We start from the raw sequence: 27,516 nt of genomic DNA, 5'->3' as shown, positions 1-27,516 counted from the left end.
TGACCGGGGCCAAGTGAACCACATACACCCGAGTCCTGTGCCTGTGAGTCCTGGCTACTCAAAGTCAGGAGAGCCATGGGCTCCAGCACCCCAAGTGCCTTCTAATGGCTTCATTTTTTTCTGTTCTGCTCAGCACAGGTTTGTGCTGACACTATATAGAATGGCTCCAGGCTTTCTACAAAATATGAACAGTTCTGGTCATTTTGAGAAACTCCGTCTCACCCAACTCTTATCTTAGAAGAGGGTTTATTCATTCTATTTTTGCACAAGACTCATACGAGTTAGAACCTTATGCTTCCAGAGGGTTTTACTCTTCTAAGAACACCCCATGAGCTCATTTGGTTCTCATAATAATTCAGAAAAATAGGGAGGGGAAGCTCGAGGCTCATTTTTCAGGCACGAACACAGAAGTCTAAGTGATGGTGAGTGACTTGCTCATGGACGCATAGCTGGCACTTGGTGAAACTGGCACTGTATTTTCTAACTTTGCTAAATCAGTCCCAAATGTCCAGTTCTGTCTAGCTGGTGGATCAAATGCAGGTGCCTAGAAAAGAGGTTTGTTGCTGTGGCTTCTGTAGGGAGGGTAAGCTGTAGGCATCATTGAAGGTGGAATTAAAAGATTAGCACTCCACCAAGTGCCTGCTCCTGGCTCCAAACTCTACAGCACATGTTGGTATCCACTGGAAAGAGTGATATGTCCCACTCCTGACCAGCTTCCAGTTTAATTGCTTTTTCTCTAGTGCCCTGGGCAGCAGGATGTGGCAATACCACATCCTAACTCTGCTGCTAACTGGTTATGTGTCTTGGGCAACTTCTCTGAGCCTCACAGAATGTTGGACTACTTCATTGTTTCTTTAAATGCATGCTTGACCACCTGTGACACAGGTGTGTGTGTGTGTGTGTGTGTGTGTGTGTGTGTGTGTGTTCCTGGGTGGCTTCCAGTCCCACTGTACCAGAGTCTCTGGGGCTGGATCACAGAATCTTCAGGTGATTTGGTGGCCACCACTAGATTAAAGAGTCCCCAGGTGCCTTTCCAACTCAATTCCTGCTTTCAGCAATAACCTGTTGCCTTGACTGTGGGTGGGCTGAGGTTTCTGGAGGGAGGCAGTGGCACTTGATTTAACTGTAGATTTAAGAGGCTATTTCAGGTAAAGGCTTGCAAAAATCTGAGAGTCTAAAGGGGGAAGTTACTGAGCAGGTGGTACAGGCCAGTATGTGGTGTGAGAAGACATCATATGTGCTGGTCAGGAACTGATGTAAGTTCTTAAACTCTGCACATGCCGAGCAAAAGTGTGAGAACTGTCTTGCTTCTTATAAATCACCTTTATGGGGAGATGCCTCTTCTTGCTGTCCTCTGCCTAGCCCTCTTAACTGAGGTGTTGTCTAGAGCTTGTACCTGAAGGAAAAGCTGAATTTTTCCTTCCATTTCCTTGTGAAGAACATGGCAGAAACATTGTGTTGACTAAGAAATGAGACCAGAAGCACTGAGATGAGGAAGAAAGCTAGCAAAAAAGTCACATGTTAAAATATGTGCAATACTTATTATAATTGTTTTGTGTACTCCTATGGTGTGTTACAGGATTTTTACACGTTATAAGTTCTGGCTTCCAAATTGAATATGATACTGTTTTGTACTCAGGTTGCATATAAAAGTAGCTGTAATATCTTAAAGGGCTAGTCTTAGGAGTAGGCTCATGGACCAATGTTTAATAGTTTATGCTTCTGAGCTTGACTTTTGATATTTTAATATACTGGGGTTGATAAAGTCATCAGTGTCATGGCCAGAAGCCAAATCCTAAAGGGAGGCCATTGTCTTAAAATGACTAGCATTTATAGTTTACATGGGAACATAAGTTTTAATCACCCAAGACTACAGAAAAGGTGATATAGAAATTGCATGCGATTTGATATAAAGTGCAGAGTGTAGCCAACTGAGTGGGGTATCTTGCTGGATAAGCTTATGGTGATCCAAAGTCTTCATGTATAATTTAGAAATGTATTTACTGTTTATCTAATGCTTATAGTTTATTACCAGCTGCCTATGGGATAAATTTTAGATACATTCTTTTCTGTGGGGCCCAGAAGGCAATAGTTTGGGTGAAGATTGTGGTCAAGAAGTGGCCATGATCCACTAGGACAATGAGAGGTTCCATTAAGAACAAGGAAATAAACGGGCCCCTGCCACTGTTCTGATGCATTTATTTTCATTCTACTTTATTCTTCAAAGATCATGCATAGTGCAATGAAGGCCAAAGCTACAAGTTGCATCAGTATCCTGGGATCTTATTTAACAGAGCCAAGGAGACTCGAGTTTATTTTAAATTGCTGGGCTCATTATTCCCAGCCCTTTATTTCTCCTGTGTGGCTATTCCAGTGTCCACCCGTGAGGAGCTTCATTGCAGCCAAGAACCCGAGAGCCAGCCAGCTGGACACCAGCATCTATGGTGAAGCAGACTTTTGACATTCCAGCCCTCAGTTTCAGCTGCTGGTGTTTTTCCCCATCCAGTGATTAGACTGAAATAAACTGTCCAGGTGAAATGAAAATATCTAGAAAGAGGCCTGTAAATCTGAGTCAATGGGAAAGTCTGCAGAAGGAAAAGCTCTCTGCGATATGCGTTAGTGAAGGAGACAGCAGTGCGGGGCGGCGCTCATCCTGCCAGGGTCGCTCTTTCCAAGTGGAACATTTTAATTTGGGTTTAATATAGTTAGAATATTTTGCATATTACTGTTTTTTATTTCAAAATTATAGCTACTTAAAAGATAATAGTTCTTAAAAAGTTGCTGGGTTTTCCATTTATTTTTTTAAATTACAAAAGACATAGCATTACTGATAGTTTGAGCAGTAAAGATAAGGGGAAATAATCACTCATAATCCCTAACAATTATTATCTTTGTTTTTCCCTTTCCAGTCTTCTTTTTATAAGTATGCTTTTATCTAGTCATAACCACAGTGCAGTACAATTTCCAGTCCCCTTCCCACTTAGCATGTGTCACTTGCATTTTTCCATGTTGCTCTATGGTCTTCTTCTTCCTCATGGCTGCGTGATGGTCCATTGTAGTGTATCCTAATTTGCTTAACCATTTACCTATTGTTATTATTTTGATTGCTTTCTGTTTTCCACTGTTATAAAGTGTATTTTGATGGGCACCTTTGAGCATATTGTCTTCTCATATTTGTGTTATCTGCTGTGTTTTTAAAAAAGTCCTATTCAGTAACCAAGATATTTACTCAACATTGGGAATTACGTTGGAAGATAATGGGGAGATGGGGGCATTATTTAATAATTACAGTGGAAAATGGGACATTATTTAACAATTTATTGGGTATTCACTATTCCATAAATTGAGGGAACATGCAGCATTAAGGTATTAGCACAATCCCAGGTGTTCAGACACTTTAAAAGTACCACTGATGCATTCAGTGGTCTTGAGGTGTTGTTAGGACTCTTCTATCCTTAGCAGTATGATTATGTACTTTGGTGCTGGACTTCATTGCTTGCTTGATCCCATTTCGATGCCATTTACACATACACAGGAGGCTATGTGCAAGGGTGAAAAAAATCGGCATATTCTCTGGCCAACGTCCTTCAGGAAGAATATCAGTGGTATCCTATTTGTCTGAACTTCACCTAAAGGTGCAGGTTTTGTGGTTCTAATAGCAATGCCATTCTTGTCATGTTCAAAGTCAGCAATATGGCCCTTAGTGTACAAATGAAGGCTGTGATCCCTTACTACTAGCCTTGTGATTACAGTGACTTTCTCTATTTTTTTCATAGTTGTGAAACTTTTATTTAATGAAACATACTTAAGGCTATGTAGAATACTTTTTTATTTCCCTTTCTACCTGTTTTCTTGACTGAACTTCGTTCCCTCATTATAAATGTGAAAGTTTCGAATGACTTTTGGGAGGGAAGAAATGAGGGCTCACTGTAGTGGGTCTTTACGAGCTAACAACAGGGAAGAAAAAGAAGCATTCCTCTTTTTAAATGGGGGGAAAAATCAGGAAAAAGGCATGCATAAAGGATTTATCCTTTCCATGAAAACATTGATTAATGAAATCTAGTATGAACGAGGTGTCATGCCCTTTAAATATTAGATTTCATTACTTAGTGGATGGTAGACTTCTGAAAGGAGATATTCTGTCTCTGCTGGCTCTTCTAGGACACAAATGTCTCACGCCCTTGCAGTGATCGAGGATGCAAATGCCTCGGGTAACCAAATCGCTGGACAGGGTGAAACATTGTGCTGGACAGATGTGTTGTCAGAAAAGGGCTTTTGCTGATAAAAGGGACAGCTGCCCTCAGGGTAGTGAGGGTGGTGGTGGGGGGAAGGGGAGTCAAGCCAGCAGAAAGGAAGTATGCAAGGGAAGGTGACCCAACCACACAAAGCCAGCATCTTGAGCCCCCAGCTGGGAAAACCCCACCAGCTCTCTAGCTCTTCTGGTTCTAGCAGAGCTGGTTGGACATCTGGCCTCTGTTCTAATTAAAGTGGTCAACCAAATTTGTGGCTGTCGTGAGGAAAACAGTAGTGAAATCTCGATGGTTGTAGGGTCATAACAAGGCCCTACATAATTCTTCAAGACTGAGGCTTTGCCAAATTATATCTGTTTCCTATGGGTTATTCGATTCAATTCCACTTGGATTTATTGAGTGCCAGTTATACATATAGCCCAGACTCCAGCCCCAGGAAAGCCCGTGTCTATTGAGGAAAGAAGCCAAGGGGACTGTTGACTATGGCATAAAGGGGAATGAATTAAAGACCATAATAGAGGCACACGTAGAGTTCTTCAGTACAGCAGAGGGAATCATTTATTTTTATGAAGAGAATCCAGGGAGGCTTTCAGGAGGGGATGATGTTTTCTGTGAACTTGGAATTTGAAAGTCAGGTTCCAGACAAACATTTGTGAGGATAGCCATGAGCAGAGAAACAGATTTTCTAAATGGAACTTCCCATCTGAAATTCTCTCCTCTTGATGAGAGTGAGACAAGACAGTCATTCTACTACAGGCACAGATTTCCCACACTTCACGGGTGACAGCTCAGGCCCTGTGACCTCTAAGACTAGGACTTAGACAGATGGAACAAGCCAGGAGCCTGGCTTTTCGCCGACTTGAACTGTTGGAGAAGGATCATTTTGGCCCCTCAATACCTGGCTTATGTTTATGTTCCAAACAGTGCATATGGTAACCTGTTACTATCAGGAATAATTAAGCCCAATCTACCCAAGTTATCTCCTGCTAGGTAGTTAACCTGCACTTGGCTCCACCGGCTTTGGCGACAGGCAAAGGGAGAGCTGCCCATCTCCATGTTAATGAGCCAGTTGGAGCTTATTTGTTAACCATTTTCTTTCCCTTCAGTGGCCCCTCTGATATTCCTCCTCCCTTCCCACCTTCTCTCCAAGTGTCCAGCGACTGGTGAAAGATGGTGCCTGGGTTCTGAGAAACTCTTGATTGGATATTTGTTACTGAAGGCAAAATGATCTGCTATGTATATTTTATAAGAGAATGTGTTTTGTTTATAGCTCTACGGTCAGCCCTCCCTTTTCCCTCCTAATAAGCTCATGTCAGAGCTGTGAAGTAAGTTTGTCATAGTGGTAGCCTAAAGGACATATTTTGTAAAAATGAAAAATGAACATATTATTTATATATCAATAGTGTAAAAAGCATTGATCAATGCAAGCAGCCTGATGTTTTGCATCCCTGTTTCCCCTCCAACCCTCTTTCTCCTTCCCCTGCTCCCCCCTCCCTTCTTGCCCCAGGTGCCCATGACACACCTACCATTTAGAAAGAGAGTTCTGGTCACTTTGTGCTGGGATTCGGTATTTAATATGGATCCTTCAACGGCTGAGCCTCCAAAATGACTCTCTGACAGCCAGCCATTAATTACCATCATCCGCATCTAATCCATTCATGCCTCTCCCTCTCATGTAGAGGGACAGCTAGGGCTGAGGGCACTCAGGGAAATGTAGGCATGAGTCCATGTTCTTTATGCAGAGAGGGCTGCCGGAGACTTTGTTGGATGCAGGGGCTTTAATTGAATTGGCTTGCCAATAAAGCTGTTGTCATTCAGTAAGTGAATTTGTTGTACTACTCGAACCACAGCTGCTGCAGACAGCCTGGAATTTCCTGAAGGCAAGCCAGGCCCTGGGATTGCCTGGGTTCAGCCTTTTCAATTGATCCTGGAGGCTAGGCTGAGTGTTCCCCTGCGGGGCTTAGTTTTGGCACCCATTCGGAGGGCAATGAGTTGCAGAGGCTGGAACTGAGCAGGAACCTGGTGAGCCAGTGGGGTGTGATCTGGGGGGATCTTCTAGGAAACAGGGATCCCATAACATGTTAGGGGTGGTAACTGGCTGGCAAGAAAGCCTTGTCCACCACAATTGGGTGTTTTTCCAGTCTTCAGACAGTGGCCGCCCTTGGCTCCACTGAAGTAGTCCTAAGAGGATATTGTTTCCCATTGTAATTGAGAATAGGACAGTTAATATATTTTTAGAGCCTTGTTTAAGAGGTCGAGTGGTACTGAGGAAATACCACAGCATTAGAACTGGCATTTGTTCCTGGGAGATCGTCGGGCTAGAAGTGTTCTACCTCTCCCCACAGTTTGTTACACACGGCAAGATTGGCAGGTTGCGTGATTTATGATGTCTTTAAAGTAACATCAAGATTAAGGAAAGTTTTTCAAGGGACTGCAGGGCCGTTTTTATTTTCTGCATCTGAGCACTTGCAGGTAATGGGCTCAAGTGAATGACAGCAGGACTGGCAGGCAGATTTTCATGTTTCTCTGGTGTCTTTACAGTTTATATGGGTGGGAATTTCTCACTGAGCCCTTCTCTCAAGGGGTTCCTCCTCTTGTAATTCGGGATTCTCTGACCAGTGTCTAGATCTTTTTAGGGAACCCACTCGAACTGTAAGGAGTTTATAGAACAGAAGAATCTCTGATTTGCTTTCAATTACTCAAGAGCAGTGGATTTTCCTGCCCTTTGCCCATGTTCCCCATGGTCTACCTATCATTCGGTCATTTCGTTGTATCTTCATCAGGAAGTTAAAGGCGGGAATATGACCTCTAAGTCAACTTGAGTTTTCATTTGGATACCAAAACTCTGACAACCCAGAAACTCTTTCAGTAAAACCCAAGTATCAGTCCTGTTCTTGACCTGACTGATGAGTGAGAAATGAATTGATACACTGCACATGTGGCTCTACAATTATAAGAAAAAAAGATGGTAGAATTCTCTGTCAACATGGATATATGGAGTTAGGGTGAGGTGGAGTGTGCATGTGCTCAAGTGTGTGTGTGTGTGTGTGTGTGTGTGTGTGTGTGTGTGTGTGTGTGAAGGTTGGGGGAGGGTGGGAGGGAAGAGGAAAGGAGAGATTGATAGCCATCAATATCTGACTTTGGGGTGAAACAGAGAAAATGATACTCCTAACCTGTTAACCTGTTAATGTTTAACTTTCAGTTAAACTTAAGTAAACCTGTTAACCACAACTTTCCTTAGGGATAATCGCGCCTTTGTAGACTCTTCCCACAAATGAAATCATGACAGAATAGGTGACCATGAAAATATAGTTACTGTTTTGTTTCAGGAAGGTGGATTGAACTGAAAATTAAATTTAAGGTCCATCTTCTGAAGCTTCAGGCTCATACTAACTTTTCTGTCAAATTGATTAACTTTTAAAGTCAGAACCAAATTTGTTATATGAGTTGAAAGTGAGATGTTCTGAAGCAGTAAGAAAAAAAACCAAAGCAAATTAAAGTTATTCCTTTGAATGGCCTAAGAATGCCTCCCGAGTAAATGATTTTGGTGGGTGCTTTTCTCCATTCCCGCCATCTGGCCTCTTCCTGCACTTCCTGTTCTCTGTCTGCTGGGCTTTGCATCCTCCTACTTACTCCTCCCTGATCTGCTTACTTCCTCTTTCTCTCATGTCTCCCCATCTTTTCCTCCTGGTCTCATCCCATTGTATACCAAATTACCTAAGAGTAATATTAAAATTTATAATGGTCTTGTCTTTACACATATGATTTCCATAAGCTACTTTCCAAAATGACTGTTCTTCCTTCATTCATGTTGGTGGGTTTGCATGGCTCTTACCCAGTGAGGACGCCTGATGATTTGCTCCCAGATGCCACTCCCTAGCAGCTACCATCTAGGGTAGAAGCCTGTGTCGAACTTTCTCAGGTAATACACTCAGGGAAACCCAGCTGAAACCAACCCATAATATTATTCATTTGGGGTTCCTGATTTTCATGGTGAGTGCCTTCCTGTGCTTCTCTTTGGTAAGTGGAATTAACATCTCCATATGAACTGAAAATGTTGAGTTGATAGTCTCCCGAGGATTTTGCACCCTGCTCTGACGCCTCCAGTGACTCCATCAGAATTTAGGTGTATTAAGGGATCAAGGAGTTTGACTTAAGTATATGAAGTTCTCAAGGTGTTCTCAGAGCCTGTTCTTAAGCCAAGTTCTGATGGTCCCCAGGGGAGGAACCTTTTCATGTGCCAAATGAGCACAGTTCAGTGTGAAGCCTCATGACAAGTCAGCCTAATACTTTGATCATTTTCTAGCAGTGGCTATGGAAAATGGTTCTGGAAAAAATATAATCAGCATCCCTTTTTGGCCTCCCTCTATTTCGTTAAGCATTGTTTTCACTGCTCTTTCCAAGGTTTGGAATTCAGCTTTGGTCCCCTCGTAGCTTTTCTTCTCTGGCTGGAGATGCGAGTGAGGTGGTGGTGTGCTGGGCACATCTAGGGGCTGTGAGGTAAACGTGGGGATTTTCTTGGGGCATTTAGTTTACTTCAGGATTTTTGAGGAAAAGTTCATTAATGAGAAGATTATTATTACATTATAGTGCCAAATACAACATTTGTATTAATTTTAAATAAAATCAGGAAACTTCTGCCTAGAACGCTCTACTTCAGCCTCCATCTCGGTGTCCCGGGAAGTGTGATTTCACTTGTATCTGCATGAGGGGCGAGACGTTCCGTGACCTTTGGACAAATTACCCTCCAGAGTTTCTTATCAGAGAAAGACTGATTTGTCTGACAATGAACCTTAACATCTTTGGAGCGTGGATCGTATTATATATATACCGTCAAATTCATTCACGTTATGAATGAAGTTGATGCTAGATATCGGCAGTAGTGCAGGTGTGGGAAGGGCAAAAGACTTTAGTCAGTATGACCTCTTCTTGGTTTCTGAAAATTTCTGGACATGCATATGGACAACCCATAGTCATCTGGGGACTTGTCATTTGTGTGTGGATTAGTTCAGCTTATGTTCCAAATTTCTACTTATCTGCTTCCGGGGTTTTCTTCACTTATTATGTTAGTTGTGATGAGTTGGAAAGCAGGATCCCAAAGATCAAATCTTAGATTGGGCTCAAGGGAGACATGGAGAGTGGGCACTCTTGGCAAATGCTTCCTATTGATTTCTGTAGGCCTCGGGCTCCAGGCCCTGGTGGGAAACTCTTGTTCCTGCTGAGATCTGCTGTTCTGAGCCATCAGGGCTCCTCTAGCCCTTCCAACCAAAGGCCTGGTCCAAATGCAGTGTAATGATACTCTTAGTCCCCTAGTTCCACACTTTGAGCTTGGTCCCTCAAATACTGCCTTTTGAGAGGAAAGTACAAGCCCTCTAGACAGAGCTGGCAAAGAGGGAATTTCCATTTAAGGCTGGAGTAGAGTTGATCTAAAATGCCTTCCTTCGCCAACCCACAAAGGTAACGGTTCTAAGCTCATGTTGCCCCTCAGTGGCGTGGAGGTACTCAGAGAGAGGTAGCAATAGAAAAAACCGAGGGAGCCCCACTTTTTCACCCTCCTCTCACTCCCGGGGGACACTTTGGAGTGAGAGAAGGGAGGACTCAGGGCAGCAAGGCAGGCTGGGGTGGGGCAGGGTGTGGAGGGATGTTTCCAGGGAGGGCTATCAGGTTTCTCCTGCTGGTCGGAGTGTAGGACTGACACGTTGTCCCCGCCAAAGGGAGATGCAATGATACTGGCTGCAAGGCCTCCTGGTTATTTGGCAGGTTTTCGGGGTGTGGGGAAATGGCTCCATTATTGAGGAAGATGCGTTGTCTCGAGGTGGCGTTGCATTGCGTGTGCACTCCCCTGGCATGGTGCCTGGGACTGACATTTGCTGGATCCAGGATCCGCGAGGGGAGGGTTTGCTGAGAGTATTAGCAGAGTGAGTAAGACTGCAGGAGGGGCCATTTACCTGCAGGAGAACACAGTGTTTTCTAGCACTTTCCTAGCACCACTTACATACAGTTTTAATGTGTTAATGGCAAGTGATTATTATCTAGTTAGTGAATTTACTTGAAAGATATAAAATGGCCTGTGGTGTTCTCTAGTTCAGACATCTCACTAAGTCAGACTGCGGGCCCTCCAAGGTGTGACGGGAGTGTTCTTATGGAGTTTGGCATTGGGCATGCATGTGAGCACTTTTCTTCACAAGAAAAATAAATAACAAGATTCTGTTTGGGGACTTGAAACCGCATGGCTGAAAACATAAAGCTAACAACTGCGATATGCTTTTTTAATGAGGGCAGAGATGTCAAGAGAAACCAGCCTTCTAGGAACAAAACAACACTCTGTCAGGTGAGGTGGACTTAAGACCTTTTTCCTCTCTTGGAATAATGTCCTTAAAAATAACCAAATTTTCCATTCAATAGAAAAATGTTCATACCTCCATCCCCATCAATATGAATTGTTGTCGTTGAGCATGGGGCACCAGCAAGCCATATTGATTTGGGAAATTAAAATGGGAATGTTCAAGAATGTTTTCAAAGAATTATATGGGATTTTAGCCATCTGAATGGCGTTCTTTTTAGGGTCAGTGAGAGTATTCTTGCTAAAATGTAGCCCATTGCTTTAGAAATAGTTTCCTTAATGTCTTTCCTGTCACCCCTGCTGGGTCTGCTCAGGAAATGTAAACCAACATACAATATGTGTGTTTATTTTCATGTCCCATTTTATGGGAAATTGGATGGGATATTCTACTGAGGCTTCAGCTATGAACTGTTGACAGTATGGGCAGAACAGAGCAGGCTGTTGTTGAAAGAGTTTGCAAGGGCAGAAGGGGCTTCTGTAACCTTTGGGAGCTATGGGGAAGAAGCAGACCTGCCCGCGGGAGTGGGGAGGGAGGTGTTCCATAATGAAACCAGCCGGTGAGTTGCTGAGCCATTAAACGACATCCTCAGCAGCCGGCCCCAGTTGTCAGCACAGTAGGTCTGTTGTGCCACACCTCATCTTGTGGGATGTTATGTCTGATACTGTGTGGTCTTCCTGCCTCTGCTGTCCACAGGAAACTCAGGGTACCAAACACCCAATCCAAAAGCCCAGAAAGGGTCATTAACCAGGCGGGGGGCCCAGTTACCTCAAGGACCCCTGCAGGACTGGAGAGGCTATAGGTTGTCAAGCCAGTCATATCCCGGCCATGTGCAGGTGGTAGTTAAACAGAACCTTTTCCTGGGATCCTACTGGAAAAGCAATTTTCAAAGTGTCTGGATAACGTGGGGCCTGAGCAGGGCATGTGTGTCTGTGTGTTTCCTGTAGAAGGTTGGAAATCTCAGTGCTAGGCCCATCTGTAAGACAGCAGTAGGTGTCAGTGGGAACGCAAGTTCTTCCTGCAGAAGAAAGGAGTTAGTTTGTTTGCATTTTAAGCTCATAAACAGCTGCAGCCTGAACCATCATCGCAAGCACACTGGGGCCGTAGGCGCTGAGGGCTGCTGTTTGCCAGTCCGCTGTGACGATTTGCAAGCTGCAGACTGAAACGCTGTATAAACTTCCAATGTGATCAGGATTTTGTTTTGTGTTTCTAAACCAGAAAATCGAGGAGTGTCAAATTAATTTTGTAGTCTTGGTCACTTTTTAATTCCAAGTTGGCCATCCCAGCCTAGATTTGTGCGAATACTGATTCCAGGAAATGGTTGAAGTACTAAACGTGGTAAATAAATGTGTTTATTTTACAAATGGATTCAAGATGAAACACCCAGCACTTCTCCAGGGCATTTCTGTCCCTGCCTGTTCACTTTAGCAGCTTGACCAAATGAATTCCCTTCTCTCAGTATAACATTTAAATGGACTTCTGGCATCTGATGCATTGCCTGCTGCTCCAATTCCCTAAGCAAGTCATTTAAATAGATTTTGACTATCTTGCATCTACTACGAAAGCCAATCTATTAAAAGTCCTGGTCACTTCTCCCTCTGTCTCTCTCTCTTTCTCTCTCTCTCTAATTTTGGATGAGCCATGTGGAATTATTGGCATTTGAGAAAACTCATCATATCAGAGCTGAAAGTTTTGGATTTAATTTTTAACAAATTTTCCCCTTTCCTAGCTAGAAAAATGAACAAAAAGACAAATAAGAAATGCTGCCATAAGAAGTTAGCAAGCCGTCAATAAAAATTTCACTACTAAATAAAACCCCATTTTAGCTTTTTGGGAGAAGATTTCCAGCTCTTCTCTCAATTTCCCATCTCTGCTCTATCCAAAGGTTCCCATGTCCAATGCAAAAAAAAAAAAGGAAATAACCTTGATAGGTGGACCTGGAGTTCTAGGAATTTGCAATCTGATTGAGGAGAGAAGCTCGCCCCATTCAGAGGGTAACCCCTGTGATGTGGGTTATTTGCAGAGCACAGGTGGAGGGGTGCAGGGAAGAGAGGGCCAAGATCACTACATCCTGACCCCAGGATGTGGGGTCAGTCGGCCTGAAGGGAGGTAATGCTGACAGCAGCACAAAGATGGCGACGTAAGGGACACAGTCACCACAAAAGTGAGAAAGGGAAAGCCGAAGGCAGAGATGGAGGGCAGGGACTTGACCATTCTGACTCATCCCAGAACCAGAGGGGATGAGATAGGGGAGTAGGAGGGATGGGCTGGAAAAGGAGGTTGGGCTAAGCAGCTGGGATTGTGTGCTGTAGCCAGTGGGATGCAATTGTGCCAAGAAGTGATGGAGACTAGTGAAGCCCAACATAGAGAGTCTCCTGTTCTTAATGTTCTGGGGCCTCCAGTGGAACACATGTTAAATCACAACATGAGTCACCAGAATGTTGGCTTCCTAGAGGCCAGAGGCCAATTTTCTTTGAGCGGGGAGAGGTGGACAATGCTGTGGACTGGTGTTGACTAGAGAGGTGTCTAGGAACAGGAGGGTTTTTTGAGGTGGAGGGAATAGTACTTAAGAATTCTTAGATTTATCTTCTACCACAGGAAGATGTTTATTAAAACAGCACTAGATCCTACCTTGGCAGTCAAGATGTGTGAATAAAAATACACTGGCCGCCAAATTTACTTCCTGTTCCCTTTCTTCCCTTTCAAAATAGTAATTGATGCTTCTTTTCCCCCAAACAGATGTTCTCAATTTTTTAGCACATTGTGGGGTTGCCGAGCATGTGGGGGGCAGCAGCTGGCAATAACATCTTTTATTTTCTGGCTGTGGGTTGGAGTTAGAGTCAGGATTTAGAAATGGGGAAGCCGTGGCTTGTGGTCCTGCATCCTGACGTCTCACACTACATCTCAGGTAGCAGTTGTCCATAAGAGTCAAACCTGCAACCTGTTGGCAAGCAGGTTGTATCTTTATATTATGTAAGTTATACCTTTTTGTGGCAAAAAAAAAAAAAAAGAAAGAGAGAGAGAAAGAAAGTTTTCTTGCCTCTAATTTCTCTCTCCAGAGCAAACTATTGATAACAGTTTGGTGTTTATCTGTTAGCTTTTTCTCTTTGCAGATAACAATACTGACAACAACTAACTTTTATTTGGGGGCCCTCTGTGTGCCTGAGACTCTTCTAAGTGCTGTAAACATGAACTTACTTAGTTAGTAGATCAGTCCTGGGAGGCAGGCACTTTGATTTTCTTCATGTGGAAGAGGAGGAAACCAGGTGCTGAGAAGTTAAGGCATTTGCTGGAGACCACATAGGTGGCAAGAGATGAAGCCGGACTGGCACCGAAGCAGCTGAATCCTGACTCTGTGCTCTTAATTATGACTTTATGCCACCTCCACCACTGTGTAGGAGACAGTTAAATATTTAGTTCTTAAAAAATAAAATCACATTATATCTGTGGTTTCATAATTTTTTTTTTTTTTGGTAATCAAGAAAATGTGGATATTTTTCCATGTCAATAAATATAAATCTACTTTATAATTTTAAAAATCTGCATAGAATTGTACTGATGTACCATCTCTTATTTAATGACTCTCCCATTGCTGGCCACCTGTGCTCTTTCCAGATTTCTGCTTTTCTGAACAATGGTGCAGGAAATATCCTAACAATGATAGCAGCACCAACAGCCACCCTTCACCCCAAAGAGTATGCTTCCTACGGGTAGGGTCCCCATTCTAAGTTCTCTCCATGTAAGAACTCATTTAAACATGCATTTTTGTGTAAGTGAGCAAGTATTTCTATAGGTTAGGGGCCTGGAAGGGGGTTGCCAGGTGAGAGGCCAAGAGCATTTAAAATTTTTATTGCAACTGCCAACTTTTCCTCCTAAGAGGATATTTCAAACTTTCAACTCAAGGCTGTTTGGCATTATTTGGAATGCACAGGCCCATGAGAGAGGGGCCCTCCCAGAGGCATCCAAGGGTGGAGGGACAAGCTGGTACAGGTCACCCAGTGACTGAACCAGTATTTATACAAGGCTGGTGGTATAGCCAGGAGCGGTGCAGGAGGGCAGAGAAGGGAGGTTGGGGAGGGGCAGAGGTATTGGGAAAGGCTGCAGAGAGGAGTTGGGCTGTGTGAGGCTTGGGAGGATGGGAGGATTCAGAGGGGATGGGCGGGGGCAGTCCTGGTGTGGGACAGAGAAGAACTCTGTGCGGGGAGGGGGTGGTGCTGCTTACAGATGAGCCAGTGTGTCGGTGGGACTGCGGCTGCACCTTCAGAAATGGCCAGCCAGCCCGCTGCCAAGAGTAGAATATGAGTAGGAAAGGAAGCCCACCTGTCTGATGTCTGAAGTTTTAAAAGTTACAAATATCCTTTTAATTTATTATTACAAAAGCTGAAATATGTTTTCTGCCTCAATACCTGAATCTTTGTAACCATCTGAAATAGGTTTGTATAGAATTCTCAACTCTGAGGAACATGGGCCTGGAAGGCAGTGAATTACGATTCCAGATCAGCACAATTCAGAAAGTGGCTAGGGCTTGTAATAACCCAGGATGCTTGCTGTACTGGCTTGATTCATTTTTCCTCTTCTGCCAATGTGGAGGCATGCTGGTAGCATAACTGTTTGTGACAGCAAGGCCATCAGGGCCCAGAGAAGGCAAGTGGGTGTCCTGGACACACAGAGGCTGGAACCCCCAGCTCTGACTCGGAGCTGACCTGTAGATATGGAAGTATTCCTCTTTCTCCTCCCTCCTCACCCACCCCCAGCCAACAAAGAAAGAAAAGCAGGTGCCTGCGTATGACTTTCTGTTCTGCAATGAAAATCGCCTCCGTGTTTTTGTTTTGCAGGCATGTTAAGGTCTGATTTCAGGGCTGCAATAGGGAAGCGAAGGCGAGGGTAAGAAACCCAGAACTTGGATGCAAATAACTGAGCCATTTTTAATTTGTTTAGTTTAATCAGGTAGGGGAATTCTGTATTTAAATATAACTAGCCACTCTGAATGACGTATGAAAGTAAGCTTTGTGGGACAAGTTTGGTGACATATGCTGAAGTTGAAAAATTTGTACCTCTAAACAAGAGCATTCAAAAGTTAAGTTTCTCCTGGTGATGCTAACATATCCATGTCACCTTTCGCAGGCAATTCTGCATCATAAAGTATGGATTTACGAGCTTAACCACTACTCAGGAACATTGCACGTGTGAAGTGGCTGGATTAATGTCACTGTGAGAACCTTTGCTTTCGCCAAGGGGGTTTCCTCCACGTCAGGCTGGGGCCAGGCAGGGGCAGGCTGGAGAGAGCCACCCTCGCTGGGGCCTGCAGCTTTGCGTCATGAGCACAGGCACTGTTTTGAACTCAAGGATCTTGAGGTCCATTAGCCACAAATCATGAGGCAAGAAAAATTGAGTATTAAAGTCATCCCTAGATTGTTAATTATTAATTTTAGGGTCTTTCTAAATATTGGCAGGGGCCTCCGTGAGGCCCAGTGATGTGGTGATATTTGCTTTTATTGCTGCTATTCTTCCTTTTCTGGTTTGACTTGCTCTAATCTCTCTGAGGCAGGGCGTGGAGCGCTCCCTCCTCTGGCTTCTCCCAGAGCTGGAGGGACTCCTTGGGAGAGAGAGAATGCATGCAGCCTGGAGCATGACTTTGGCTCCTGTCCATGTGGGCCCTGGGATAAGTCACACCTGTCCCAATTTATCCATCAAGGGAGAGTTGGGTGAAACGAGACTATGGGGCAGCAAAGGAGGGACAACAAGGGTAGTGTGTGTCCAGTGCATGTGTGTGTGTTGTGATGACAGAGGGAGGATGGAAGGTGGGTCTTACAGGTTCTGGTCTGCTCCTCTGTACCTGGTCCATGGGGCAGTGTGGAGCCTGCCAAATGAGGTTCAAGGCTGACCCCAGGCCTGCATACCCTGTAGACAACTTACCCCCAAATATCACTCCTCACCCCACAGAACCTCCTAGGGTGCTGGCATGGGGCACATAGTCTGTCTGACAGGGAAGCAAGCATTTCAGGGATAATGTGGTTGGTTCCACTTTCCTCCAATGGGATGAACTTGACCAGCAAGTTGTGTGCCTTTTGTGCGTTCTGTTAGTCTCGGGACTGTGGAGGACACTGAAGAATAGGCCTTCTCTTGAAGATGCCCAGCCTTTGGTCATGATTGCAGACATACGCACATTTTAAGGTGTGGCCCAGGACACATCATGGTGGCCTTGCAGGGTAAAGGGGTATAGTCAGGGAAGGCTTTATGGCAGGAGCAGTCCAGAGCTGTTTTTCAAAGGGGAGGGAAGATTTAGATAGGCAGAGGGAGGAAGGAATAAGTCAATGGAGGGAGGAAATGCTGTAAACCCTGATGATCTCCAGACCTGTAGGGAACAGGGCTCCAGCAATAGTTTTTTTTGATCTGAGTTCAGGCCTGACTCCCAATTGCAGCCTGAAGGCTGATCAGCTGACAACAAAACTGTCATCTTGCTCTCTTGCTCTCCTTGCCTGTCCTGCCCATGACAGTTGTGATAAGTTTATAACCAACATCATGCCCCCAGAGGCAGGCAGCCAGCCCTCGCCACTGGTGCAGAGAACCGAATCAGCCAACTGGGGTTCCTCCAGAACAGGAAATTGTGAGAAGTGTGTGCCTGGCTGCCTCCTCTGAGACACCTTCCTACCCTGTTCCCTGAGAGGAGCACCTTGGCATGACACCAGCCTTGCTGTAGATGTGCAGACAAGGTCATGGGAAGGCAGGAGAGAGCCCTGGCTGGCTTTTCTGAGGCTTGTTGGGTGGTTTGTCATTGAAGACTGTTACCCATCAGGCAGCTGTGTGCTCCAGGTGAGTGACTTCCTCTCTCTGGACTCAGTTTCTGAATCTGTAGACTGAGAAGGTGGACCAGATGGCCTTGGAAATCCCTTCCAGGTCAGCTTTTTCTGTCCATAAAGGCAGATGGAGGCAGGTGGGGAGGGCAGTGGAGCAGAGAGGAATTGAGAGGAATTCCCCAGCACAGGTTCTCTGGAACCACACAGTTCCCCATTCTGGTGCCACCTGCTCAGAGGGTGCACGTGAGAAGGGTGCTGGCCTTGAAGGCTGCATGGCTGGCTAGCTTGGCCTCCCCAGACATGCCCATGGGCGCCTTGGGGTCCTGGGAAATTGTGGAGCCCTTACTTGGGCCTCTCTTAATTAACTAGAAGAAGCTTAGTCTTGCTTTGTACAGAGAACTGCCTGGGATCCTGGGGAGGGAACTATGGCCCTTAGATGCTCACACACTGTCTTGTGACCGAAGTAAGGGAGGTGTCATTGTGACCAGGATTAGCAGGGCAGCAGACACAGGTCCAGGGGCAGTGCCTCCAGTGCCTCCCACGGACTCCTGGGTATAAACATGCCCTATGCCCACAGCACGTGATGTCTGCAGACCTGAGGCTGGAAAACCCTGATGAAGGTGGTGCTGATCCCAGAAGGAAAGTCCTTAAAAGAAGGAGGCCTGGAGAGGACAGGTGACTTGTCTGGGGTTGCACAGCCACGTGGGCACACAGCTGAAGCGAACTCTGTCTGCTGACCCTCAGTTCATTGTGCTTTCTCTTCCACCAAATTGAAAGGTGGCAGGAGGCTTGGTATACCACAGATTAAACTTGTACTGATCCCCCTGGGGTTCAGATCATTCTCTAAAAATGAGTCAGAGGAAGTGAGAATGCAGAGGCTCTCTTCACTGGTTGGAGCTGTAGGTGGGGCACGTGCTCTCAGCTCCAGGCCAGGCAGAGAAAGTTGTGGAAGGGCAGCCAACCAAGAAGCACTAAGTGATGCATTTCTGTGTGTCTAGCCTTGAGCTAGGCATAGTAGGGCATAAAGAAGCTTTAAGACACTCTTACTGCAGCTGGTGAGGCAAATTTAACTCTCAAAAGGAACTAAATTCAAGCCCCTGTTTGTGTAATAAAATAGAACATATATTTATATTTGCATTAAAAAACTAGAAGGTTATAAAAAGGTAATAAAAGTGGTTAAGTGAGTAGTTGACAGTAGTATGGGTAAGATTAATTGTTCTTTGTATGTTTTAGTTACAAAAAACCATTTTGAACTACATGAATGTATTATCTTTGCAAAAAGTTAAATATAAATAACACCACCACCACCAATCCATCACATATTGAATTGGGTGACGTGGGCAAAGCAATTCAGAAAACATAGAGTTCAAGGGGTCTCTTAGAGCCTTCTCAGAATCTTGGAGATTAGAACTGGAAGGGACTCAAGGTGCCATTTCATCTCATTTCCCACTTAAGGGTGACATGTCTTATAAAACTGCCCAGACACGAGCCTTCCAGTGTCCATCACCCAAGAATTCCTAAGCCCCATGACATGCATGGACAGGGCTGATGCTGGGATCACAATACACAAGGAGGTCAATCTCCATCCTCAACGGCTTTATGTTCTCTCAATGCACCTTTAACTGGAATACCAAGGAGATTTTGAGTCCCAGGGTAAGAAAAATGTGCTTAGAGGCATTGGAAGGAGAGTAATATTGGGGAAAGCAGCAGAGTTAAGACAGCACTTGAAATAATTCTCAAAGGCTGGGGTTAAGATTAGGCCAGGTATGGTGGAATTGTGGGATGGAAATCTGGGTGGAATCATGTTGTAAACTATGCTGAATGCCAGTCTGGAAGTATTGCTTTATTTTTTTTTAGTGAAAAAAAAAATGAGGAATTGATAATGATGTATAGCATGTGCTTGAGCTATTTTTGAGTTTCTCCAGTGAGTGAGCACTCTCTTCTTTATCCAAGTGCCCTCGAAGAGAAGCTTCCTGGAAGCAGTAGGAATTAAACTGGGCCTTCAAGGATCACTAGAATTTAGAAAGCATTCTTGGTGGAAGGAAGAGTATAAATCCAGTAATGATGGGCACTGCTGAAAGACTTTGAACGTGAGAGAGCATGCCAGTGCTGTGCATTGGAAGGACACCTCTTCTGTGCTATTTAAAACTGAATGGGAGGAAGATTGCCTGAGGCATGGTGATGGATGGGGAGACTTTTGCTATGGTCCCAAGGCAAGATCCTGTAGGCCTGACTTAGGTTGCAGTAATGGGAATGGAAAGAGGCAGACCCACTGGAAAGACCCATTTGTCTCCCATCCCCAAGGTCCTTTTTGCTTGAATTTGAAGAAAGAAAGAGAAAGAAATAAAAAAGATAGAAGAAAGAAGGAAGGAAAAAAGAAAGGGAGGAAGGAAGGAAGGAAAGAAAGAAAGAAAGAAAAGGAAAAAAAGAAAAAAGGAAGAAATAGAAAAAAAAAGAAGAAAGGAAAGAAAGAAAGGGAGGAAGGAGGGAAAGAAAAAAAGAAAAAAAAGGAAAGAAAAAAGGGAGGAAGGAAGGAAGGAAAGGAAAGAAGGAAGAAAGAAAAAGAAAGAAAGAAAAAAGAAAGGAAGAAAGAAACCAGTCATTTGTGAGTCCTGAGGGAAAAGACCATTTTTAGCTCAACACTTCCAAGTTTTCTGTTGACCAGATATTTCCTGGGTCATTTCTCCACTGTCTGTGACACTGGCAGGGGGAATAGTAGTCATGGTCACCACAGATCTGCTCTTCTTTGGCATTTTGCTGTAACCTGGATTGCACTTGGATTGTATTGATGGTAGGACTAAACCTTTTCATCCTTGGGCATTTTTTGACAGGCTAGAGGAGAAGGTGGTTAGTAAAGTCACCAATACAATTAGACTCAACCTTCTCACTTTACATGTCAGGAACAAAGGTCCAGAAAGCTAAAGAACATTCTCAAATCACAGAGAGAAGTGGGGGCACAGAAGCAAAACTAGGTCTTTTGACTCCAAGCCTGGACATTTTTTTTTAGCATAACTTACAGTTTCTGTTGAATAATGTTAATATTTACTGAGCATGTACTATGTATGTGTCATGTACTGTGTTAAAGACTCGATAGCATCATTTAATTCCCCCAGTGACTTTATGTCATTATCTCTCTTTCTTCATATGGGAAACTGCAGGTCAGAGAGAAGTAATTTTCCCAAAGTTGTGAAGTCAGAATTTAAATACCGATCTGTCAAGTATCTGCCCAAGTATAAACCTGCTTTAAAAATTATTTGTTAAAAATTATTGGTGCCCTCCATAGTTCTATTTTACATTTACTATTTGACAAGATATAGTGAAATCAGTAATGCCTTTAAGTGAATTTGTATTTGAATAATCAGTGTCTACATATATTTTAGAAAATACACACTTGGAAAATAATAGTGTGTGTATATGTAAGACATGGTAGCAAAGAGTTTTAGAACTCATCAGTTGGATAAAGATGGTAGTTGGTGAGGTGAGGGAAGGTGATGGCTTGGAAAATACAGTAAGGTGAGGAATCTCATTGGAGGGAGTTTTTAAAGCATTTCAGATGTCTGATGTAACCCGGCTCACCAACCTGTGGGTATAAATAAAGTCACACATTTGATTGCCTCATTACTCCCACCTGCATGACTCATAACCTAGGGCCCTCTGCACAAGTTCCTACTCACATTAGGGCTCCTGGGACACTCTGAGAAGTGCCGTGTGTAAACAAGTCTGTACCTGCAATGCAACCTGTATATTTGTCATGTGGTCTTGCTGCTGTTGCCGATGTGCTGCTCAGTGCCTCTGTGCATCACTGCACTGCTGTACTGTGCATCACTGCACTGCTGTACTGTGGAAGAGCAGGGGAAGGTGGGACAAGACAATGCCTTAGTTGTCTTTGTCAGAGGTGTTTGTTAGAGAGGGTCCCACAGAAGGGCTGCTTGAGCATCAGTGTGTCATGGAGTTTAGAAAAACATCTCTTTCTACTTTTTAATTGAGTGTAATTTATATTCAAGACAATGCACAGATTATTAGTGTTCAGTTCAATGAGTGTTGACCATTGTATATCCCTGTGTAATAAAAACAAAACAAACAAACAAACCAAAAAAACAAACAAGGATATCCAGAAGTTTCTCTTGTATCCTCTTAGAGGTAGTTTCTTGACTCCCCAGAGGCAACCACTTCCTAATTTATCATCTTAGATCAGTGATTTTCAACCTTTTTTTCTCATGGCACACACAAAGTGATTGCTAAGGAAAAAGAGGCCTGTACCCCTCTTTTCCCTTCATAATTGCATGTTTGAAAACTTCTTGGTGTGCTTGGCACCCGGTTGAAAATCACTGTCTTAGATCAATTTTAATTTCATCTAAATGAATCATACAATATGTACTCTTTGGTGTCTGCTTCTTTCACTTAAAAGAACATTTTCAAGGTTCGTCCATGTTTCATGTAGCATAGTTCATTCTTTGTACAGATTGAGCTATATCCCATTGTATGGATGTGCCACGTTTTGTTTTTCTATTCTCCTGTAAAGGAATATTTGCATTGTTTCCAGTTTTTGATGATTATGAGTAAAGCTGCTATTAACATTCTTATACAAGTCTCTTTGTATAGCAAGTCTCTTTGTGGAAGCTGTTCTCATTTCTCTTGTATAAATACCTAGTATTGAAATTGCTGGGTCATAGGGTAGATACATACTTAACTTTATAAGAAACAGCCAAACAGTTTTCCAAAGTGATTGTACCATGTTATACTTGCACCAAACTAGAAGGTCTGAAATTATGGTTTTAATTTGCACTTCAAGATGATATTGAACAACTTTTCATGTTTAATTGCACATATTTTATGAGGTATCTTTTGTCTAAAAAATGGGGCTGCTGATTTTTAGGTATCCTTTATATGTGCAGGATAGCTGTCCTTTGTCAGGTATGTGTGTTGTAAATATTTTTTCCTAGTCTGTGGATAGCACACTCATTTTCTTAATGGTGTCTTTGAGTGCACAGAATAACATTTATTTTGATAATGCTCCAGATAATATGACTACATAACAAACTATTCCAATTTTTTTAAACTTAAACTAATGACATTTGTTTTGCTAACAAATCTATAATTTTGGTAGAGCTCAGGAGGGATAGCTTGTCTCTGCTCCCTTTGGTGTCAGATGGGGTGCCTTAAAGGTTGGGGGCTGAAATCATCTGGAGTCTTGATCACTCACATTGATACTGTCATCTCAGAACTTATACTGGGCTATTAGCTGGAATATGTACCATGACATCTCCATGTGGCTAGATTCTGAAAGTGAGAGCATCTCAAGAGAAAAGAGAATCAGATGGGAGCTGATTTCCTTTTCTGACCTAGCTTCAGAAGTCACATAGCATCACTTCTGCTTTAATCTAAGGTTTAATACAAGCTCATCCTGGTTCCAGAGGAGGGTTAATTGACTCCACTTCTTGGTTGGGGAGTGGCAAAGTTTTAGAAGGGCATGTGGTATTGGAAATATTGCTATAGTCATTTTTGAAAATACAATCTTCCTTAGACTAATTCTAATATATCAGTTGATTCTTTATCAGTTAAACCAGTTACGTCTAAAAGATCTTTGGCTACTACAAAATTGCAAAGATATCCTTCTATGCTTTTTTCCAGGTGCCATATAGTTCTACCTTTTATATTCAGGCCTGTGATCCATCTTTCTTGAATTAATTGTTCTGTAAGGAATGAGGTAGCTATTGACATTCCTCTTTGTTTTTCTTACAGATATCCAGCTGTATGAAATAAAATTTTTAAAATTATTTTCCAGTCATTTTGAATGACTGAATAGAGCACCATATGTTAGAAACACTTTATGTTTTAACAAAAAATAAAATTGATTGACCACATATGTATTTTGATTTATGGATTCTGTACCTTGCTCAATTGATCTATTTGTCTATGCTTACATCAACATCAAGCTATAACTTTGTGATAAGGCTTAGAGTATGTAGCAGAAGGCTTCCAAATCTTATTCTTTTTCAAATGTTTTGGATATTCTATGCCCATGTAACTTTTAGACTCAGCTTGTGAATTTTTCAAAAAGTCCTGCTGTAATTGTAATTGGGATGCCATTGAATCTGTAAATCTATTTAGACAGTATGGACATCTAATAACATTTTGTCTTCTAATTCATGAGCATGATATATGCTCCATTTATTTACAACTTTAATTTCTCTCTGAAAAAAAATTTTGTGCTTTGCACATTTTCCAGTATGTTTATTTGTAGGTAGTTAATATTTTTGATGACATAGTAAATAAAATTTTAAAGATTATTTTCCAATTATTCCTTGGTATTACATAGAAATTAAATTGCTGGTATCATGGCTTTGCATCCTGTGATCTTGCTAAAGTCGTGTATTAGTTTTTCTGCTTTGTCCATAGGATTTTCTACCTATGAAATCAAATTGTCTGCAAACAAATATGGTTTTACTTCTTTTCTAATATTTGTGTTTCTATTTCTTTTTCTTGCCTTAATGTGCTAGCTAGGACTGCTAGTACAATGCTGAATAGATGAGGTGAGTGTGGCTATAAGTACAATACTAGTAGAGTTCTCATAAATTACTTGGTCAGTTTAAGAAAGTTCCCCTCTCTTCTTATCTTCCTAGTTTGCTGAGAGGTTTCTTGTTTTTTTGTTTTTGCTTTGTTTGTTGTTTTTTTAATGAATGGGTGTTAAATTTTGTCAATTGCTTTTTCCGTAGTTAATGAGATGATTATGTAATTTTTTGCCTTTAATTACATGGAACAATTTTCACATGTTAAACCAATCATGCGTTCCTGGATCAACTTCATTGAAACAATTTATTTATACATATATAAATTTGTTTCGCTAGTATTTTGTTAAGGATTTTTCATTTATGTTCACGAAGAATATTTGTATTTTTTTCTTGTTATGTCTTTGTCAGGTTTTGATATCAGAGTTATATAAGCCTCAGGTAACACATGGGAAAATGTTCCTTCTAATTTCTGCAAGTGCTTGTGTAAGACTGGAATTAGTTCTTCCCTAAATGTTTACATAATTAATTGGTAAAGCCATCTGGGTCTGTGGGTTTCTTTGTTGGTAGGTATTTATTATGAGTTTAATTTCTTTAGTAGACAGAAGACCATTTATATTTTTCATTTCTTCTTATTTCAGTTCTGTTAAGTTTTATTTTTTAAGGAATTTTTCCTTTTATATGTGTTGTTCATATTTTGGTATTCTTTGTGTATAACATCCCCTTACTAATCTGTAGATCTACAATGATATTTTCTCCTTTCATTCCTTGTTCATTTGTGTTATCTTTTTCTCTTGGTAAGTTTTGCTAAGGATATATGAGTTTTATTAATTTTCTCAAATATTTAACTTTTAATTTTTTCTTTGTCCATCTACTATTTTATTTATTGCTACTATTAATTTTGTGATTTGCTTTATTCTACTTAATGTTGGTTTTAATTTGCTCTCGGTTCTTCTTTAAGCAGAAATTTAGGTCTTGGATTTATACTCATTTCTTATTTAATATAGGCACTGAAAGCTCTAAATTTTTCTCTAAGTTCAGCTTTATCTGTATCTCATGAATTTTGTTATGTTAAATTTTCTTTATTATTCAGTTAGAGGTATTTTCTAATTTCTCTTATGATTTCTTCTTTGGCTTAGGGGTTGTTTTCTAGGTGTCTTTTTTTTGGTAATTGATATCTAACTTAACTCCACTGTGATCAGATAATATTATTTTGATACTTTGGTATGATTTTGACATATTTTTTCAGCCTTGACAATTTTTTTCAGATTTATTCTATGGCCCAGCAAGTGGTCTCTTACGGTGACTGTTTTAGGCATATTTGAAATTAATAAGTATTTGCAGGTTTGGGGAGTAGTACCATATTTTTTGGACCACAAGACACACCTAGGTTTTAGAGGAGGAAAATAGGAAAATATTTTTGAAGCAAAAAATGTAAATATCTAATAACATAAATAACATAATATTTCACCGATGTAAATGTAAACAGAACTCAACAATAGCATTAACAACCATTATTCCTCCCAAATTTGGGGGGGGGGGAAGAAAGTGCATCTTATGGTCCAAAAAATAGGGTATTTTGTAAATTCAAATATGCCCAGCTTCTTAAGAATGATACTCATGTCTCATAGCCTTACAGATCTTTTATGTTTGTTAGTTATATCAGTTGCTGAGAAAAAAGTGTTAAAATATAAAAGTATGGATGTAGATTTCTCTTTAGCTCTGTCAATGTCTGCTTTGTGAACTTTGTAACACTTATGAGTGTATGGGTCTGTCCAGAAAGTATCCATTTATGTAATATGAAAAAGAGATACATTTACTGAAGAAGATACAAGATACAAGAAACATTATGCATAGGACAATGACACCTCAAAGTAGGTACCTTGGGACCTCACATCGGTCTCTCAATTGCCATCAGCTGCCCTGTCGTATTTTCCTGAATCTCACTGACGATCTGAAATCTCTTCCCTTTCAAAGGTTATTTTAGTTTTGGGAAAAGCCAAAAGTTGCAGGGCACCAAATCTGGGCTGCAGGGGGGCTGAGTCACCTGGGTGATTTGATGTTTTACCAAAAAACTCTGCAAGAGATGTGGTGCATGAGTGAATGTGTTGTCATGATGAAGCTGCCAATTACCAGTTGCCTATAGCTGTGGCCTTCTGAATCATCCAAATAGTTTCTTCAAAGTAATGTTCAAGATTAACACAAAATTGGATACATTCGCTCAGTCATTTTGAATGCGACGGCCACACAGTACACATGCTCATTCAATAACATCTACCACCCCCACTGCCTAGTACAGTGAAGTCATCATTGTTCACACATGCACATTCCAGGCAACTCTCCTCCACTGCCAAGTTACACTCATGTTGTGCAAACCCTTTTTATCATATTAACAGTAGCTGAACCTTTTCATATATTCACATATTACCATAAAAACTGCTGACTTTTTATAACAAATAATGTATTACTGTGTTTATACTATAAATAGAAGTAAAGTGTATGAAAACAAGGGCGCAAAGGGCAAAAGGCAGGTACATGAAATCATTGCTATAAGGTTTTTACATTGTTTTTAAAATAATATGAACATATTCGAAGGTAGATTTTGATCATTTTAATTTTTAAAGAACAAATGCTTTAAAAGTAACACAAAAACCTAGCAATTTCACTGGTATAATTATACCCTAAGAGACTTGAAACACCAATCCAAAAGAACCTATGCACCCCAATGTTCATAGGAGCACAATTTACAATAGCCAAGAGCTGGAAACAACCTAAGTGCCCATCAGCAAATGAGTGGATCAAAAAACTATGGTACATTTACACAATGGAATTCTACACAGCAGAGAGAAAGAAGGAGCTACTACCCTTTGCAACAGCATGTATGGAACTGGAGAGCATTATGCTAAGCAAAATAAGCCAGGCAGTGAGGGACAAATACCGTATGATCTCACCTTTAACTGGAACATAATCAACAAAAGAAAAAACCAGAGTCATTGAAATTCAGAACAATCTAACAGTAGCCAGGGGGGAGGGGAGAGGGGGCAGTGGGGAGAAGGGTTGTCAGGAACTAGTATAAAGGACACATGGACAAAACCAAGGGGGAGGGTGGAAGCAAGGGAAGGAGGTGGGTTTGGAGGGGGTGGGGGGGGAGGGATGAGGAGAAAATACAGACAACTGTAATAAAATAATAAATAAAAAATAAAAAGAAAGTAACCTTATATAAAAGGAAAAAAAAAGAGTAACATAAAAAGTGTAGCTACAACATCAATAGAGAAGACAAAACAGAATACCACAGACTACTTGAATCATCTGAAAGAATACATAAAATAAAGGATTAAATAACAGATGGAAAAAAATGTAAAATTTTACATTTAAACCCAACATAGACTTAATTATATAAAATGCAAATAGATAAAAATATCATTGGTATGGCAGAAATTGTCAGACTGGATTTAAAAAAATAAAATTTACCTGTATGTTATTTAAAAGCATTATTTACAACAGCCAAGATCTGGAAACAGCCCAAGTGCCCATCAGTAGATGAGTAGATAAAAAAGCTGTGATACATTTACACAATGGAATACTATGTGACTATAAAAAAGAAGGCACTCTTACCTTT

At 41.8% G+C, this 27,516-nt stretch overlaps 1 long non-coding RNA gene across 1 annotated transcript in view; it reads left to right on the top strand.

The window, feature by feature from the left end:
• Positions 1 to 17,252: 17,252 nt before the first annotated feature.
• LOC119047964 (uncharacterized) overlaps positions 17,253 to 27,516 on the top strand; it is a 381,649-nt gene continuing 371,385 nt past the window's right edge. Inside the window, exon 1 of the long non-coding RNA XR_008391957.1 lies at positions 17,253 to 17,404. This is a non-coding gene — a long non-coding RNA (uncharacterized LOC119047964). The remainder of the gene's footprint in view (positions 17,405 to 27,516) is intronic.

This window comes from Artibeus jamaicensis, unplaced genomic scaffold, assembly GCF_021234435.1.
Source record: "Artibeus jamaicensis isolate MK-2021 breed Jamaican fruit bat unplaced genomic scaffold, CSHL_Jam_final contig_465, whole genome shotgun sequence".
NCBI lineage: Eukaryota > Metazoa > Chordata > Mammalia > Chiroptera > Phyllostomidae > Artibeus > Artibeus jamaicensis.
Note: the sequence above shows the minus strand (reverse complement) of the source record. Positions and strands in the feature narration are given on the sequence as shown.